The sequence below is a fragment of the Trichechus manatus genome, unplaced genomic scaffold, assembly GCF_000243295.1.
Source record: "Trichechus manatus latirostris isolate Lorelei unplaced genomic scaffold, TriManLat1.0 scaffold00112, whole genome shotgun sequence".
In the NCBI taxonomy this organism is placed as follows: domain Eukaryota; kingdom Metazoa; phylum Chordata; class Mammalia; order Sirenia; family Trichechidae; genus Trichechus; species Trichechus manatus.
This window is the reverse complement of record NW_004444048.1, coordinates 2,461,588-2,480,734: the sequence shown is the minus strand read 5'-3', so window position 1 is coordinate 2,480,734 and position 19,147 is coordinate 2,461,588. Positions and strand designations below refer to the sequence as shown.

At 40.6% G+C, this 19,147-nt stretch overlaps 1 long non-coding RNA gene across 1 annotated transcript in view; it reads left to right on the top strand.

The window, feature by feature from the left end:
* The first annotated feature begins 1,830 nt into the window (after window positions 1–1,830).
* The window catches only part of LOC111821863 (uncharacterized), a 227,856-nt gene continuing 210,539 nt past the window's right edge, over window positions 1,831–19,147 (top strand). Inside the window, exon 1 of the long non-coding RNA XR_002825200.1 lies at window positions 1,831–1,989. This is a non-coding gene — a long non-coding RNA (uncharacterized LOC111821863). The remainder of the gene's footprint in view (window positions 1,990–19,147) is intronic.

Genomic DNA, 19,147 nt, shown 5'->3' with positions numbered 1-19,147 from the left:
ACTTCTAGGTGAATATATTGCGTGCATTAAGAAACTATATTTGCTTACTAACTGCCTTTTAGAAACCAGCCGGAAAAAGTCTGAGAGAGCTCACACACTGAGACAGGCAAGCAAGCCCTAAGCCTCTCTCCCATGCTCCTCCAGTGCCCTGTTCTTCCAGGCGCGTGAAGAATAAACAGAATGTGGTCATTGATCTCCTGGTGGTGTTGTTGCACTCTGGGAAATGCTGGAGGTGCCCAGGGACACGACGCAGTCAATGGATGAGCGTCTGAAGAAAATTACAGAGATGAGGACAGAGAACATGCAAAGCAGCATAACGCAAAAGGCGTGGTGAAGGGAACAGCGAGAAAAAGAAACGTGTTGCTCAAATTGTTGTTTCTCAGTCCCGTCCTCCATCACATCACCCTCTTCCAAATCCTCTGCCTCCCTCGTTACCCCTCCCCCGCCTCTTTCTTGACACCAGTTCTAGAAGATCACTGTAAGCATCCCCCGCCCCACCCTGGTTTGAGATTTATTAGTTTTTTTTCTTTTTCCCCTGGCAAACAGGCAGCTGTTTTAAGTCAATGAAAGTAAGATTAGAAGAGATAAGCGCTGGAGCAGCCCGGGAGCTGTCAGAGCACACACTTGAATTAGCCCCAGTTTATGCTCAGGGCATTACCTGCAGAGTTTCTTCTGATGGTGTTTGTAACTCTGAGGGTCTCTCTCTCGGCTTCACGGACTCAAGTGTCGCAGAAGAAGGAGCTTCGAAGCCCAGAGCCGAGCCTTATTCACTTCTCAGTATCATTCCCTGGTCTTGGGCATTGGTTTTTTGGCTTCACCCACGCAAAACAAAACCAGTTCAACCACCCCGGAGACAAAAATGAGAGCGCCTCAAAACTTTTCTCTTTCCCCACAGGAGTAGGTGGGTGCACAGTGCTGGCGGCAGCAGCCGGCGGCGGGGACCTGCGGGCGCAGAGCCGGGCTCAGGGAGGCAGTGGCCGCTTTAAAAACCGAACCTCTCCCTGCTCCAGCCTTCGCGCTGGGCAAACGGCGGCTCGCCTCCCAGAAGGTTCCGCGGACACCCGCAGACCCCCACGCGCGCCCTCCCTGCGACATTTACTGTTTGCAAAAGGGGTAGGGGGGCAAGAAGGGGCCCAGGTAATGGTTTCTGGGCAGCGGGCGAGGTTTCGGCGCCGGGAAGAAGTTGACAAAGGGGACTTGACTAAACATGAATGCGTATTTATAGATGCGTTCGACTCGAGTTCCATCGAGATCTAGAGATATCCCTTCTCTCTGCCTCCCTCTACTCCTGCCATTTCATTTTATCACTTCTTTAAGTGGAGGGCAGATTTTTTTTTTGAAACATTCCTGCACGGTGTCGGTAATCACCGCGTTATTTACAATCTAGTTACTCTGCAGCAGACGCGAAAGAAAACTCTGTGGCTCCTTCCCTTCGGATGGACAGAGAGGGCGGTCAGGCGGCGAGCTGCAGGAAGGAGGTCAGGGTGGGTTTGCGGGAGCTCCGGGGCGACCTGGAGGGAGCAGGAGCCCCCGGCGCTGCCCCCGCCACCCCGGTGCCCGCCTCCGCCCTCGCGGCACCCCCCCCTCCCCCGGCGGGCGCCGGGCTGCGGTGACCGCCGGCTGGTGCGCTGCCCTCGCCTCTCCCATTGTTCCCACTGTCTTTTTGCCTTTTGTTATTTGCACTCGCATTGTGTTGTTTGTCTCTGAAGCCGCCTCATGACCAGCAAAGGGATTTCACCTCGTCCTTGAGAGCAACACGGGGAGCGCGAGCGAGCGAGAGACGGGGGGAGAGAGAGGGACACGCGCGCGCACATACACACACCACAGACACACAGACACACAGACACACACACACACACACACACCCCACACACAGTGAAAAAGGCGAACCACCAAAACCCATCTCCAGCCTCCTCCCGGGGGCCCCCAGCCCGCCACTGTGCCACTTTGCATCCCACGCCAGAGGAGACCTTAACGAGATCGGGTAAGGTGCGTGAATCGCAGCGTTTTAACTTTGTTGTTCGTCCCGATATTGTTGTGGGCAGACCTCCAAGGCGCAGAGCTCCCCTCTGCCGCTTGCCTTGCCCGCCACTCAGCGCTGGTTCCCGGCTCCAGCTGGAGATCCGGCGGAGGAGGGAGGGGGCCGGCACCAGAGTTTCCTCAAGTACAGAGGGAGGGGGACTGGGCTGGGGGTAAGGAAGAGGCGGGAGGCGTCTCGAGACTTAAGTGTCCCTGTCATCATTGGGGGGCGGCTGTCCAGGAGGCCCCTGGACAGTGTGGGCTTGAACCCAGACAAGGAAGTGGGCCAACTTTATTTTTTTGTTGGGGAGCCTGCGTACTGTTGCCGGCATTGTTTTTGTGTTTGGCAGTGGAGGTGGTGCTGCGAGATGAGGGTAGGAGTGCGGGGAGAATCCTGGGCAAGTTCATGCATCTCGGCTAACGCCAAGGGACAGACCCTAAAAGTTGGACGAAGCTCCTTAATACTCCCCTTCTCAACGTCTTTTTGTTTCGCTTTCTACAATCCCTCTCGCTACCACGTCTCTCCCCCCCCGCCCCCGAATTTCGGAAACTAGTCTCATCCTTCAGGATTCTAGAGATTTCAGAGACCGAAAGCTTTCTTTTAATTGCAACTACTTCCCTCCTCCCCTAAGTGTACAAAGTGAAGATCACTCACGTGTTGTGTCACTTTAAGCGCGGATTTGGGAAATCTTCCTAGCACGTTGGGGTTACAGAAATAAGAGGCAAGGAAAAGAGGTTATAAGAGTTGAAATCAAATTGAATTTGGAAATGTTTGCATTTGACAGCAGCAGTTTGTTGAGTATTGATCTGTTGGCGTCGGGTGCACACGAAGCACTGTAGAACAACTGTTTACATATTTTAATAGTCATTTTTCTTACACTTTGCAAAGCGGATATATTAATAAATAGATTGACCTGTGTGCAGATGTTGGCCAATATGTTGGCCTCTGTAACTAAATTCAACGTGTGAGGAATGTGAATTCATTTTAATGTCTTCCCTTTTCAACTAAAGCAGGTCAAAATGAGGAATTCTGTGGATATGCAGAGCGATACTCTCATTGTCAACCAATCCGGGCACTCTTGGTGGCAGGCAACTGCACTTCTTCAGAAAAGTTTAGGGGTCTGTTCTGACCCAGTTGAGAGCCTCAGGATATCCAGATATCCAAAGTGGTTTGTTAAGAAGGGCATGAGCAGATTTCCCTTGGGACTGCCTTCAGGCTCAGCACAGTTCTTTAGTTAAGGGTAAGACCAAGGGAAATCTGTGGGATTTTGGGTAATAAGTGTGGGAATCTGCAAAGGGACTAGACAGAGTGATTTGTTTTCTTGCTGCTCATAAATAATGGACCCTAGTACCCTTACACGCACACACACACACACACACACACACACACAAATAGACCAATGAAGTAGGCGTATGGGAGATTTGAAGGAAATGGACGTTTCAATCAGAAAAACAAGAGGAGAGTTTTTGATCAGGATTGCAGGAGTGGGGCTGGATTGCCGAGAGTGATTAGGTTAAGGGCCAGCTGGTTTTAAAGTATACGGAAATGTTTTTTAAGTTTGACTTTTAAAACATTTAAAAGGAGGACCATTTCTTCGACTCCTTACAGAACTGCTCAATTTTGAACTGTCTAATTTTAAAGGAATTCAGCTGTATGTGGACTGCTGTTAGCTCAGATAGGGTAGGAATCTGGTTTCAAATGCAGATACATAGAACACAGTTTCTGGGGGTGCTTCTTCCTGATTTAAATATAGCTCTGAGGCTGACGCCTAGATAAATTCAGCCACAATGATTTAAAATCCTAAGTACTTATGCTGAAAATTCTCTTAGGCATTGTGCAAAGTTCTCCTGCAAATTATGTCATCAACTGTTTATTCCTCAGAACTATCCGAGATAAAAATCATAAGCATCACTTAAAACTGATGCAATACAGCCTTAAATCCTTAAACTGGTGGGGATTGCTTTTGTTTGCCTAAAAGGTAGATCTTTCATCACATGAGTTGTTTAAAAACATTTAATTGTGGGGGTGGGAAGGGATGTGCATAATTATTTAGTTATTTGTGTTAATTATATAGTAGTGTACTCGCTTGGAATTTTTTTTTTTCTTTCTTTTCAGTGGTCTTCTAACAACCTTATATATAAAGAATTAGCAAGGTTTTTTGTCTGTTTGCTTCTTGGTTTAAAAAAAATCTATTTTTGTAGCCTTTTTGAAAGGGCAGTATTGAACCAATCTGACACAAACTCGGAAGCTTAAACTCTGCACCACTTTTATACAGAAACCCTGGATTAGATTTGTTGCTGAGCTTAAGCACTTTTGGTTGAATGGTGTGTTATATACAGGATTCAAAACTCTCAAACTTACTTGGTAAATAACTAAACATTTGAGATCCAGTGGTTATTTCAAGTTAACTTAGTTCTATACATGTAAATGCATATCCTGTTTAGGCTGACACATGGTTTTTTAAAAAAAAGAGTATACGCTTGCAGAGATGCTGTCTATGGAACATATGGAGTAAATAGTAGTAAATAACAAAAGGTTTCCAAATAACGAAAGAGTAAAGTTTATACACTGGTATGACAGTTTCTATTATTTATTTATCTTGTCCTTGTTGGGGGTAGGGAGAATTTAAAATTTTCATTTCTGAGTTAAAGGAATGAATTTAAATGTTTGTAAAAAATTTTTCTTATAAAGTAAATTAAGAATATGATATAATGTTTAAAAGAATATGCTATCTTGTAAAAACTCTGTTCCTCTGAGTGGTAAGTAATCATTGTTTTGAAGGTACGTTCCAATTATATTAAAAAAGTGTAATATTGAGGGCAGGATAAAACTTGTTTTTAGTAATCTAAAGTATGCTGAATTTCAAATAACTTAGAGTTCTAATGTTGAACGCTATTTAGATTTCCAGCAGATATAATTGTTGGATATGATTGATTGGCATAACCTGGATGATTGATCCAGTATCAGATCAGCTCCTATGGTACAGAATGCTGTAATTAGAGTTTTGAAAGCAACCTAGAAAACTTGATTATCTAGGCCTGAAGTCAACGCATTCCTTCACGAACTGGCCACAGTTTTTTACTCTGAGAAATGTAGATTTATTCTAAAGGCGAACAAAGTGCTTGGCTGTTTCAAATAAACTATATTCTGATCTTAGATTTGTAGATAGTTAATAAAAGTCCAGTTTTGTTCCAAGCATTGTTTTAAAACACCCATTTGTAAATTGTCTACATTTGGTTTTCACATGTTAATGATTTGGGATCTGAAACTGGTTTCAGAAAGGCACTTTGGTTTATCTTAAAAAACACTACATGAAACTGTCTAAACAACTCTGTAAATAAACTGTTCCAAATCCCTCAATTTGATGAATGAATTAAAGAATTATGGTTCTTAATCCAATTATGATCAGTCTTGTTATTGCATTTCCCATTTGCGGGAGCTTGGGGACTTGGAATAGTAAATGATTCTCAAATGTGAGTAGGGTCTTTGTTGTTGTTTATTTTCTGTATGTGATGTAATATAAATAATCACTTATACCTGACATTTATGAGAAGGATTTTAGATGTGAAGAAGTTATTTAATGATCTTCAGTTATACCAAGACTTTATTTCCATGAAAAGTTGCTCTTAATGGAAGAATAAAATGAAGTTTTTAAAAATATGAAACAAGAACTAAATCTTTTGTTTGAAAATAACGAATTTCAATATTTAAAGGGGGAGAAATGGAGACCTGAAGACTCAGTCCTTGGGCAGACACTTTTTTCTATATGTATTTAATTTCATTGTGTTTAAAATGAAGGTAAGGTCAGACCTATACTGATTTATGAGTTAGAGAAATTATTTTTAGATTGTTTCCTCCAAGGCTCTACTCTTTAGCTGCATAGTTTCTTTAGAATGCTCACCTGATCAGGGCCCTGAACTTCAGAATGGGCCCAGTTTACTTTGATGAATGTTGCCAAAATCCTGTCCCATTGGCCCAATTTAGCCCCTGGCTTCATAAACTAATTAATTCAAAGGTGTTAATAGCTCATATGATTTAATTCTCTAACTAGATGTTTTCTATTTATTTTTTAAGTTTACTGTGACCCTGCAATTCCTTAGAGAAAGACTGTCTACTTACAGAGATTACGAGTGCCAAGTAAGTGGCCAGGGGAAATATAAGCACAGGGTTTTTTCCAAGATCATACTTTATAGCAAGTGATTGTTCTATCCATAGGTAAAGGTAACATGGAATAAGGGCAGCATGCTAATAAAATTAGGAAATAATGAATACATTTAAAGAATACATTTAAATAACCATATTTTAAAACTGAGCCATTAAAAAAAAAAACAGTGGATCTTGGGGATGGTAATGATGGTAGTAGTGGTATTGAATTCTACAAGTATATGTCCACTCATTTTCTATTGCTTAAAGTTCACTATGAGTTAAAAAACACCTGATTATATTTCTGATGCTCAGTTACTTGTCATTTAATTACTTAACCGTTATATAATATCCCATATCCAAAGGGACAAGTAGTGATGTGATCAAAGGCATGGGGAAAGCTCTGTTTTGACTTCCAGGTGGTACTTACTGGTAGCTCAAGGCACTTTTGTTGTCACTACAGTACCAATTGAAGTCTTGGAGGAAAGGGAATTCAGTGAAGAACTAGGAAGACAAAGAAGCTAGCCCTCTAGCTGTTGGAGCTCCTCCATTTAGGTCTACTTACAGTTCATCCAAGACTTTACTTTGCATTCTGAGCATTCAATGCTCTGTCCCCTTTTTTTAACCTCTAAAGCTAGAGATTATAATGCTCTCTATTAAAGGGATTTTGTATGAATTATATACACTAGATATTGTATGTGAAATTCCTAGCGTTGTAGGTGTTATGAGATAGGTGCCCAGTAAACATTAGCTACATTCTTCTCTCCCTCCTGGTCAAGTCTAGATTCTAATAAAAATTAGGAAATAATGAATACATTTAAAGAATACATTTAAATAACCATATTTTAAAAATGAACCATTAAAAAAAAAACAGTGGATCTTTGTTCTGATAATTAATCATGTCGAAGCTTTATTTTGTACTAGTTTTGAACTTATCTGAGTCTAAGAAGAAAAAATCTATCACTTTCTTCAGGCTGAGAGCAGCACTTTAAAATAGTGATTCCGTTAATGTCTATATATGATCTCTGACAATGTGGTTGTATTAAGATGCTGTATTTGGTGCAAATGTGAATTTTATCTTTTATTCATATAAACGTTCCTTCAGTAATTAACATTTTATCCTACATAATAGGTAAAGGCAGATATAAAGTTTAGGACCTAACTCTAGACTTCTGTTCTTGTTATTCTTTCAAATTTCCTATTCAAAACCCATTGCCATCAAGTCAATCCCGACTCATAGCGAACCTGTTGGACAGAGTAAAATTGCCCCATAGGGTTTCCAAGGAGTGGCTGGTGGATTTGAACTGTGACCTTTTGGTTAGTAGGCGAACTCTTAACCACTGCGCCACCAGGGCTCCAAATATCCTATTAGCAGATATAAATTAGTAAAAAATATATTGTGATTTCATCCATTGACAGTCATCCACCTCTGGATTGTCTTAAGTTATAGTACATGTATATGACTCAAAATGAGAAGAAACAGCTGCAAACATCCATTAGTAATTGGAATGTGGAATGTAGGAAGTATGCGTCTAGGAAAATTGAAAGTTGTCAAAAATGAAATGGAATGCTTGAAGATTGCTATCTTAGGCATTAGTGAGCTGAAATGGAATGGTATTGGCCATTTTGAATCAGACAATCATATGGTCTACTATGCTGGGAATGGTAAACTGAAGAGGAATGATGTAACATTCATTGTCAAAAAGAACATTTCGAGATCTATTCTGAAGTACAGCGCTGTCAGTGATAGGATAACATCCATATACCTCCAAGGAACACCATGACTGTTATTCAAATTCATGCACCAACCACTAATGCCAAAGACGAAGAAATTAACGTTTTTTAAAACCAACTTCTGCAATCTGAAATTGATCAAACATGCAGTCAAGATGCATTGATAATTACTGGTGATTGGATTGCAAAAGCTGGAAACAAAGAAGAAGGATCAGTAGTTAGAAACATGACCTTGGTAATAGAAACGATGCTGGACATTGCTTGATAGAATTTTGCAAGACCAATGACCTATTCAATGGAAATACCTATATGTGGACCTCACTAGATGGAATACACAGGAATCAAATTGACTACATCTGTGGAAAGAGATGATGGAAAATCTCAATATCATTAGTCAAAACAAGGTCAGGGGCCGACTATGCAACAGACCATTTATTGCTCATATGAAAGTTCAAGGTTAAGCTGAAAAAAATTAAAACAAGTACATGAAAGCCAAAATACACTTTGAGTATACCCCACCTAAATCTAGAGACCACCTCAAGAATAGATTTGATGCACTGAGTACTAATGACTGAAGACCAGAGGAGTTGTGGGATGACATCAAAGACATCATACATGAAGAAAGCAAGAGGTCAGTAAAAAGACAGGAAAGAAAGAAAAGACCAAAATGCATATAGAAGAAACTCTGAAACTTGCTCTTGAATGAGAGTAGCTAAAGTGAATGGAAGAAATGAAGAAGTAAAAGAGCTGAACAAAAGATTTCAAAGTGTGGCTTGTGAAGACAAAATATTTATAATGAAATGTGGAAAGGCCTGGAGTTAGAAAAACAAAAGGGAAGAACGTGCTCAGTATTTCTCAAGTTGATAGAACTGAAGAAAAAATTCAAGCTGCGAGTTGCAATATGGAAGGATATTGTGAGCAAAAAAATTGAACGACACAAGAGCATCAAAAGAAGATGGTAGGGAATACACAGAGTCACTGTACCAAAACAACTGGTTGAAATTCAGTCATTTCAGGGGGTGGTATATGATAAAAAACTGATGGTACTGAAGGAAGAAGTCCAAGCTGCCCTGAAGGCATTGGAAAAAAACAAAGCTCCAGGAATTGATGGAATACCAATTGAGATGTTTCGGCAAACAGATGCAATGCTGGAGGCACTCAATCGTCTGTGCCAAGAAATTTGGAAGACAGCTACCTGGTCAACCGACTGAAGATATCCATATTTCTGCCCATTCCAAAGAAAGGTGATCCAACAGATGTGGAAATTATCGAACAATATCATACGCAAGTAAAATTTTGTTGAAGGTAATTAAAAAATGATTGCAGCAGTACTTTGACAGGAACTGCCAGAAATCCAAGCTGGATTCAGAAGAGGACGTGGAATAAGGGATATTATTGCTGATGTTAGGTGGATCTTGGCTGAAAGCAGGGAATACCGGAAAAACGTTTACCTGTGTTTTATTGACTATGCCGAGGCATTTGACTGTATGGATCATAACAAATTATTAATAACATTGCAGAGATTTGGAATTCCAGAACATTTAATTGTGCTCACATGGAACCTGTACATAGACCAAGAGGCAGTCATTCCAACAGGACAGGAGGATACTGTGTGGTTTAAAATTAGGAAACGTGTGCGTTAGGGTTGTATCCTTTCACCATGCTTATTCAATCTCTATGCTGAGCAGATAATCCCAGAAGCTGGGCTGTATGAAGAAGAACCCAGCATCAGGTTTGGAGGAAGACTCATTAACAACCTGCGTTATGCAGATGACACAGCCTTGCTTGCTGAAAGTGAGGAGGACTTGAAGCAGTTATTGATGAAGATCAAAGACTACAGCCTTCAGTATGGATTATACCTCAACGTAAAGAAAACAAAATCCTCATAACTGGACCAGTAAGCAACATCATGATAAACGGAGAAAAGACCGAAGTTGTCAAAGATTTCATTTTACTTCGCTCCACGATCATCACCTGTGGAAGCAGCAGTCAAGAAATCAAACGATGTACTGCATTGGGCAAATCTGCTGCAAAAGACCTCTTTAAATGTTAAAAAGAAAAGATGTCACTTTGAGAACTTATGTGTGCCTGACCCAAGCCATGGCATTTTCAGTTGCCTCATATGCATGTGAAAGGTGAACAATGAATAGGTTAACACTGAAGAGGAATTGATGTCTTTGTATAATGGTATTGGTGAAGAATATTGAATATACTATAGACTGCCAGAAGAACTAACAAATCTGTCTTAGAAGAAGTACATCCAGAATGCTCCTTAAAAGTGAGGATGGTGAGAATTTGTCTCACATATTTTGGACATGTTATCAGGAGGGACCAGTCCCTGGAGAAGGACATCATGCTTGGTAAAGTAGAGGGTCACAGAAAAAGAGGAAAAGCCTCACTGAGATGCATTGACACAGTGGCTGCAACAATGGGCTGAAACATAGCAACGATTGTGAGGATGGTGCAGGACCAGGCAGTGTTTTGTTCTGTTGTACATAGGGTCACTATGAGTGGGAAATTGACTCGATGGCACCTATCAACGATAACAACAATAGTACATGTGGCTAGAGACAAAGTCCATTTGGAAAATGAACTAAACCAGACTTTGTAATATTTTGCCATGTGGAGTTGGTAGTTTCTTCAAAGAATATTCCATAGGTTTGTATGTTTGTTTTAAATTGGGTGCAAGGAAAAAGGCACAATAAATATACCATTGCCTGATTTGAAGAGGTAATGTAGGTAACATGGAAAACTTAGTGGTTGTTTTCTCTCCCTAGTGAATCAGAGAATATGTCCATAAGTACAACTGATCAAAGGTAAAGAAAAGGCCTCTTTAAAAAACAAATGACTTGGTCGTAGCATTAATTTGAGTTCCTCAAGAAGCTGATTCTCATTCTTTTGTACCTAGGGTCGCTGTGAGTCAGAACTGACTCGATGGCACCTAACAACAACAGCAACAACACCAACAAGAAGCTGATGCCAAGATGGTATTAGAAATTTATTGGGGTAGGGAGCATAAGGCCAGGAGAGCCTGTCAACTGTGATCAGATTTGACACTTATGCCAGGAAACAGGGAAGGAAGGAGGATTGGGTAGGAAGAGTCTCAAGGGTAGTACAGTCCAAGAAATGTTTACCTAGGCAGATGAGGAGTCAGCTGTTGTAGAAGGAGAAGGAATCCCCTGCACCGTGCTCAGGCATTGGCTAGGAGCAACCCCATGGAAGCATGGCCTTGGTGCACACGTGGTGCTGGAACCCTAGGAGCAGCTCTTGGGGCACTCAGTCGGTTATATTCCTGCAACAGGAGATCTGAGTGGTGGAGTCGTGTTTTGGCAGTATATCCTAGGGGTTAATAGTATTTGTTCTGATCAGTTGGACCTGCCACTAAAAGACCTGGGCAATTTTCCTGAGCTCTCTGATACTTTATTTGCCTCCACTGAATAATGAGACTAGTGATAATATCACCGAGAGAGTCCTAGTGAAGACTAGATGAGGTTATATGAGATTATGTAAATCCATACCCCACATGGCACAGAGGAAATGCTCAATACATATTGCTCTCCTTTTAGTATTCACAAAATGCTACTGAGCGATGAGTTGAATAGCATTCCAAAACCCGTTGCCGTTGAGTCAGTTCCCACTCATAGGGACCCTATAGGACGGAGTAGAACTGTCCCATAGGGTTTTCAAGGAGTGGCTGGTGGATTCGAACTGCTGACCTTTTGGTTAGCAGCCAAATGCTTAACCACAGCACCACCAGGGCCCCATCGAATAGTATTAGGTAATGATAAATATATTTAACAATAGATACTTAATACAATTAGAAAGGATTGCTTACGCAAGCAAGCATCCTTAATGTTTGCCTTTTTAAAATAGCTCAGTTTGCTTCAGCATTTACTTTCATCAGGTTATAAAATGCACACCAGATAGACCAACTGACCTTGACCATCTTCAGGTAATTTGCCGTAAAGCATGAGGTAGACAGAAAACCGTTCTCTTCATTTCCTTACCCCTCTAGGCTTTCTGTTCAGTCGAGAAGCAACACACACTGTAAGCCTGCATTTTATCTTGAGCCTCAAACACCTGGCGAGTCTTTGCTCCCCCATGTTACTGTTCCTAAACCAACTTGCAGCACCACAAAGCCCTGAACTCAAGTGGCCCTCAGCGCAAACTCCTGCTGTGGTGAGTCACAGAGCCACCAGCACTTTGTTGCGTTAGATTTGATCACTGCCATGAGCAGTCCTTCGATTGTCAGCTAAGAGACCCTTCAGGGAGTTTTCCCTTAATAGAAAGTCTCTTTTCTTCCCTCCTGTTGTAACTTTAAATTAAAAGAAACTGTAGAGGAGCTGGTGGCATTGTAGCAGTTCATTCTTCTGCCCCCTGGGAGAACAACATCTGAGAAAAGACGTTATTGGACTGAGAATTGAGTTGTTGCTATTTTGGGGGGGGGGGGAGCAGTGGTTGGCAATAGAGGAAGAGACCATGCCATTTAGACCCAGTCAGACTGATGATCAGTAATATCATTGAGAGCAATCCTTTTGTATGTACTGGGAAGCATTTTTTGGGTCTAAGACAGTGACCTAGCATGTTAGAGTTTTACGTGGGATTCGGGGAACCACTGGTATTTTGCCCCAGATTTTTAGATGGTTCTGTGTTATACTGTGGGAAACTGGCACTGGGACAACTTCAGAATGGGAGAAGGATGGGAGGCAGGAAAAGAGAGCTAATTTTTGACACATTGCTCAAACAAGTGACCCCTCTGGGCAGTCTGTGCCCAGGATGAGGATTGCTTACCGTGAAGCTTTCTGCATAATATTTTTTCCAACCAGTGAGCACTGATTACTTCACCATCACTAGTTCAAAAGGCTGATGAACTTACATTTGTGAGAGGAAAAGGAAAAGTTATTGGTAATTTTGGTGACGTGTTTCCTAGGTGGTGTTTCTCACTAGTCTCTTGGTTTAATTCTCTGCTGTGCCAGGTTTTGTGTCCTCTGTACTTGCCTGCTCCATCCCTGTTCTGGTTTAGGGACTGCCAAAAAACCTGATGTCTGCTAAGACTTCATGGAGTAATTCATGGCGACTGAAAGCCGAAACTGTTTCATGCATAATACCAGGAACAGACTGAGGTTTGCATGTAAGCTCTTGTGATGCTTGGTGTTACTATGCAGTGTTGGCACTCTTTCATATGTGTCTTGTAGAATCAGTCTCTTTAATTAACTCTTGCACTGGGAACTGCTTTTGAACAAGTTCATTCTCTTTCTTATAATTCTTTCTTGAATTTTCTTTCTTCACTTTCTCAGCCGCATCTCTGCCATACTTTCACTACTACCAGAATAGTTGTGTTTTTCCTACATTAAATAAGGAAATAAAACAATATTTTCTTTATTGTACTTTAGATGAAGGTTTACAGAACAAACTTGTTTCTCATTCACCAGTTAGTACACATATTGTTTTATGACATTGGTTAACAACCCCACGACATGTCAACACTGTCCCTTCTCAACCGTGGGTTCCCTATTACCAACTTTCCTGTCCCCTCCTGCCTTCTAGTCCTTGTCCCAGGGCTGGTGTGCCCCTTTAGTCTTGTTTTGTTTTATGGGCCTGTCTAATCTTTGGCTAATGGGTGAACCTCGGGAGTGACTTCATTACTGAGCTAAAACGGTGTCCAGGGGCTGTACTCTCGGGGTTTCTCTAGTCTCTGTCAGGCCAGTAAGTCTGGTGTCTTTTTGTGAGTTAGAATTTTGTTATACATTTTCCTGTAGCTCTGTCTGGAACTCTCTATTGTGAACCCTGTTAGAGCAGTCAGTAGTGGTAGCCAGGCACCATTTAGTTGTACTGGACTCAGTTTGGTGGAGACCGTGGTAGATGTGGTCCATTAGTCCTTTGGACTAATCTTGCCCTTGTATCTTTAGTTTTCTTCATTCTCCCTTGCTCCCAAAGGGGTGAGACCAGTGGAGTATCTTAGATGGCTGCTCACAGGCTTTTAAGACCCAGATGCTACTCACCAAAGTAGAATGTAGAACATTTTCTTTATAAACTAGGTTATGCCAGTTGAGCTAGATGTTCCCTGAGACCATGGTCTCCACAGCCCTCAGCCCAGCAATTCAGTCCCTCAGGGAGTTTGGATGTGTCTATGTTGCTTCCATGACCTTCCCTTGTACAAGTTGTGCTGGCCTCCCCAGTATTGTGTACTGTCTTACCCTTCACCAAAGTTACCACTTATCTATTGTCTATTTAGTGTTTTTCCATCCTCACCCCTCCCCTCCCTCATAACCATCAAAGATTATTTCTTTTTGTGTGTAAAGTTTTTCATCAGTTTTTACAGTAGTGGTCTCATACAATATTTGTCCTTTTTTGATTGACTGACGTATTTCATTCATAATGCCCTCCAGATTCATCCATGTTATGAGATGCTGCACAGATTCATCATTCTTCTTTATTGTGTATACCTCATTGTGTATATGTACCATAGTTTGTTTATCCATTCATCTGTTGATGGGCATCTAGGTTGTTTCCATCTTTTTGCTTATTGTGAACAATGCTATAGTGAACATGGGTTGCATATATCTATTCGTGTGATGACTCTTATTTCTCTAGGATATATTCCTGGAAGTGGGATTGCTGGATCATATGGTATTTCTATTTCTAGCTTTCTAAGGAAGCACCATATCATTTTCCAAAATGGTTGTAACATTTTGCATTCCCACCGGCAGTACATAAGAGTTCCGATCTCCCCATAGGCTCTCCAAAATTTGTTATTTCCTGTTTTTTTGATTCGTGCCAGTAATGCTGGGGTGAGATGATATCTCATTGTGGTTTTGATTTGCATTTCTCTAATGGCTAGTGATCATGAGCATTTCCTCATGTGTCTGTTGGCCACTTGAATGTCTTCTTTGGTGAAGTGTCTGCTCATTTCCTTTGCCCATTTTTTAATTTGATTATTTGTCTTTTTGTTGTAGAAGTGTTGGGTTTTCTTGTAGATTATAAAGATTAGACCTTTGTCTGCCTTGTAATGTCCAAAATTTTTTTCCCAGTCTGTAGGTTCTCTTTTTACTCTTTTGGTGAAGTCTTTTGATGAGCATAAGTGTTTAATTTTTAGAAGATCCCAGTTATCTAGCTTATCTTCTGGAGTTTGTGTGCTGTTGGTTATGGTTAGCATCCTGTTAATGGCATGTATTAGGGCCTCTAGCGTTGATCCTATTTTTTCTTCTATGAACTTTATAGTTTTTGGCTTTATACTTAGGTCTTTGATCCATTTTGAATTAGTTTTTGTATATGGTGTGAGGTATGGATCCTGTTTCATTTTTTTTGCAGATGGACATCCAGTTTTTCCAGCACCGTTTGTTAAAAAGACTGTCTTTTCTCCATCTGATGGACTTTGGGCCCTTGTCGAAGATCAGGTGACCGTAGGTAGAGGAATTTACATCTGAGTTCTCAATTCTGTTCCATTGGTCAGTGTATCTGCCAGTACCAGGCTATTTTGACTACTGTAGCTGTGTAGTAGGTTCTGAGGTCAGGTAGTGCGAGTCCTCCTACTTTATTCTTCTTCTTCAATAGTGCTTTACTTATCCTGGCCTTCTTCCCTTCCCATACAAAGGTAGTGATTAGTTTTTCCATCTCTTTAAAGAATGTTGTTGGTATTTGGATTGGGAGTTCATTGTATTTGTAAATTGCTTTGTGTAGAATTGTCATTTTCACAATGTTGAGTCTACCTATCCATGAGCATGAAATGTTTTTCCATTTATGTGGCTCTCTTTTGGTTTCTTGCAGTAGTGTTTTGTAGGTTTTTTTATGTATAGGTCTTTTACATCCCTGGTTAGATTTATTCCTAAGCATTTTATTTCTTTAGGGGCTATTATGAATGGTGTTGTTTTCCTGATTTCCTTTTCAGTGTTCTCTTTATTGGTGTATAGCAATCCAACTGATTTTAGTATGTTTATCTTGTATCCTGCTACTCTGCTGAATCTTTCTATTAGTTCCAGTAGTTTTCTTGTGGAGTCTTTTGGGTTTTCTATATATAGTATCATATCATCCACAAATAGGGACAGTTTAACTTCTTCATTACCAATTTGTGTGCCCTGTATTTCTTTTTCTTGCCTTATTGCTCTAGCTAAGACTTCTAGCACAATGTTAAATAGGAGTGGTGATAAAGGGCATCTGTAGTCTTGTTCCTGTTCTCTAGGGGAATGTTTTCAGCCTCTCTCTGTTAAGAACAATGTTGGCCATTGGTTTTGCATAGATGCCCTGTATTATGTTGAGAAATTTCCCTTCTATGCCTATTTTACTTAGAGCTTTTATCAAGAATGGGTGTTGGACTTCATCGAATACATTTTCTGTGTTAATTAAGATGATTGTATGATTCTTTCCTTTCCTTTTATTTATGTAGTGGATTACGTTGATTGATTTTCTAATGTTAAACCATCTTTGCATACCTGGTATGAATCCTACTTAGTCATGGTGTATTATTCTTTTGATATGATGCTGAGTTGTGTCGGGTAGAATTTTGTTGAGAATTTTTGCATCTATATTCATGAGAGATCTTGGTCTGTAATTTTCTTTTTTATGGTGTAATAAAGCAATACTTCCAATGCACAATAAATAGACAACTTTATCGGTATATGGATAACATTGCGAAGAATAGGAATTGTGCTCATGAAGAACCTGTACATAGATCAAAAGGAAGTCGTTCAAACAGAGCAAGGGGATACTGTGTGGTATAAAGTCAGGAAAGGTGTGCATCAGGGTTGTATCCTTTCACCATGCTTATTCAATCTGTATGCTGAGCAAATAATCTGAGAAGCTGGACTATATGAAGAAGAATGGGGCATCAAGATTAGAGGAAGACTCATTAACAGTCTCTGTTATGCAGATGACACAGCCTTGCTTGCTGAAAGTGAAGAGGACTTGAAGCCCTTACTGATGAAGATCAAAGACCACAGCCTTCAGTACAGATTACACCTCAGCATAAAGAAAACAAAAATCCTCAGAACTGGACCAATAAGCAACATCATGATAAACGGAGAAAAGATTGAAATTGTCAAAGATTTCATTTTACTTGGATCCACAATCAACACTCATGGAAGTAGTAGTCAAGAAATTAAATGACACATTGCAGTGGGCAAATCTGCCGCAAAAGACCCTTTTAAAGTGTTAAAAAGCAAAGATGTCACCTGAAAGACTTTAAGGCGTGCCTGACCCAAGCCATGTTTTCAGTCGCCTCTATGCATAGGAAAGCTGGACAATGAATAAGGAAGACTGAAGAAGATTTGACCCCTTTGAATTATGGTGTTGGCAAAGAATATTGAATATACCACAGACTGCCAAAAGTATGAATAAATCTATCTTAGAAGAAGTACAGCCAGAATGCTCCTTAGAAGCAAGAATGGCGAGACTACATCTCACATACTGTGGACATGTTATCAGAAGGGATCGTACTTTGGACATGTTATCAGAAGGGAGAAGGACATCATGCTTGGTAAAGTAGAGGGTCAGGGAAAAAGAGAAAGACCCTCAATTAGATGAATTCACACTGGCTCCAACAATGGGCTCAAGCATAACAACAATCGTTCGGATGGTGCAGCACCAGGCAGTGTTTCGTTCTGTTGTACGTAGAGTCTCTATGAGTTGGAAGTGACTAGATGGCACCTAACAACAACAGCAACATCAGTATATGAAGACACTTAATGGGCCCACTATTTATTAATAGAAATTTCCTCAGGTCCCCCAAATGCTCTTCTCTCCGTCTATCTCTTAACCAGTCATTGTTCATGGGGCCTTTCTTGACCCTTTCCTTACCACATAGTCTTTCTTGTCCTGGCACTGTTGACCATACTGCATTGTGTCAGTTTCACTGGAAGAAGTGAGAAGAGAAAGGTACACTAACTACATTGCTTCCTGTTTTGAAAGGGGTAACCAGAGGATGACATAGATAATTTCCCACTAGAACGTAAACTCCCAGAGGGCTATGTGTTGTATCCCTAGCACAATCACAGTGTCTGGAACAGAGCAGCAACAGAATAAATGATTGCTGAATGGATAGATTTTGCAAACTGAGCTTCGTATTGATTTAAGACAGCCCTGGTGATGGAAAGAGTAGGAAAGTGGGGAAACTAATAGTTGTTGAGCACTACCTGGCACAGTGTTAGGTTCTTTCTAGGAATAATCTCATTTAATCCTCATATCCTTCCTGTTATTTTTGTTAGTTGCCATTGAGTTGGCTCCGACTCATGGTGACACTATGTACATCAGAATTAAATATTGCCCAGTCCTGTGCTGTCTTCATGATCATTGGTGTGTTCAAGACAATTGTTGTGGCCACTGTGTATTTTGAGTACCTTCCAACCTAGGGGGCTCATCTTCCAGCACTATTTCGGACATTATTCTGTTGTGATCCACAGGTTTTTCACTGACTAATTTTTGGAACTAGATCACCAGCCTTTCTTCCTAGTCTGTCTTAATCTGGAAGTCCACCATGGGTGACCCTGCTGGTATTTGAAATATTGGTGACATAGCTTCCAGCATCAAAGCAACAAATAGGCCACCACAATATGACAAACTAACAGGTCGGTAATTATTATCCTGTTATTTGAGTATTATCTCCTTTTCATAGATGGGCAAACAAACTCCAACAGGTCAAGTGACTTGCCCATTATCCTCAACTAGTGAGTAGGAGAGTCATTGCCTGAATTTCGGTCTGTTTAATTCAACCATTGTAGCTTTTCCATCATTCTATGGCCAAGATGTTGCGAGATTCCTTATCGTAAAATAAGAGTGCTAACACTATTTGCCTGTCTACTGCACGGATAGATAGGAGGAACAGATTACAAACAGTTATTGATTGAAAGTGACGTCTGAGCTATAAAGTCATTTCTAGATGTCGATTATTATTATCAAATACCTACTAATCCATATGTTAACCAAAAAATATTTATTGAACACATAGAAGTGTGTTGCTTATAGTTCACTTAATAGGAAATATATTATGACCTTAAGTAGAGATTCTGAATACCGTACATAAAAATTGACATTAAAAGAAATTACAGAGCAGTGTTTCTCAGAGGTGATCACCCAATCACCTAGATTATAACCACCAGGGATGTTTGTTGAAACTTTACCTTTTTGGCACCTATCCTAAGACCTCTGTGATTGTAGCATGAAATCATGCATTTTTACGAGCATGGCTGGCGGTTCTTTTGCATGCAAAAGTTTAAGAACCACTGATACAAAATTTATTTATTATTTTATTTTATTTTT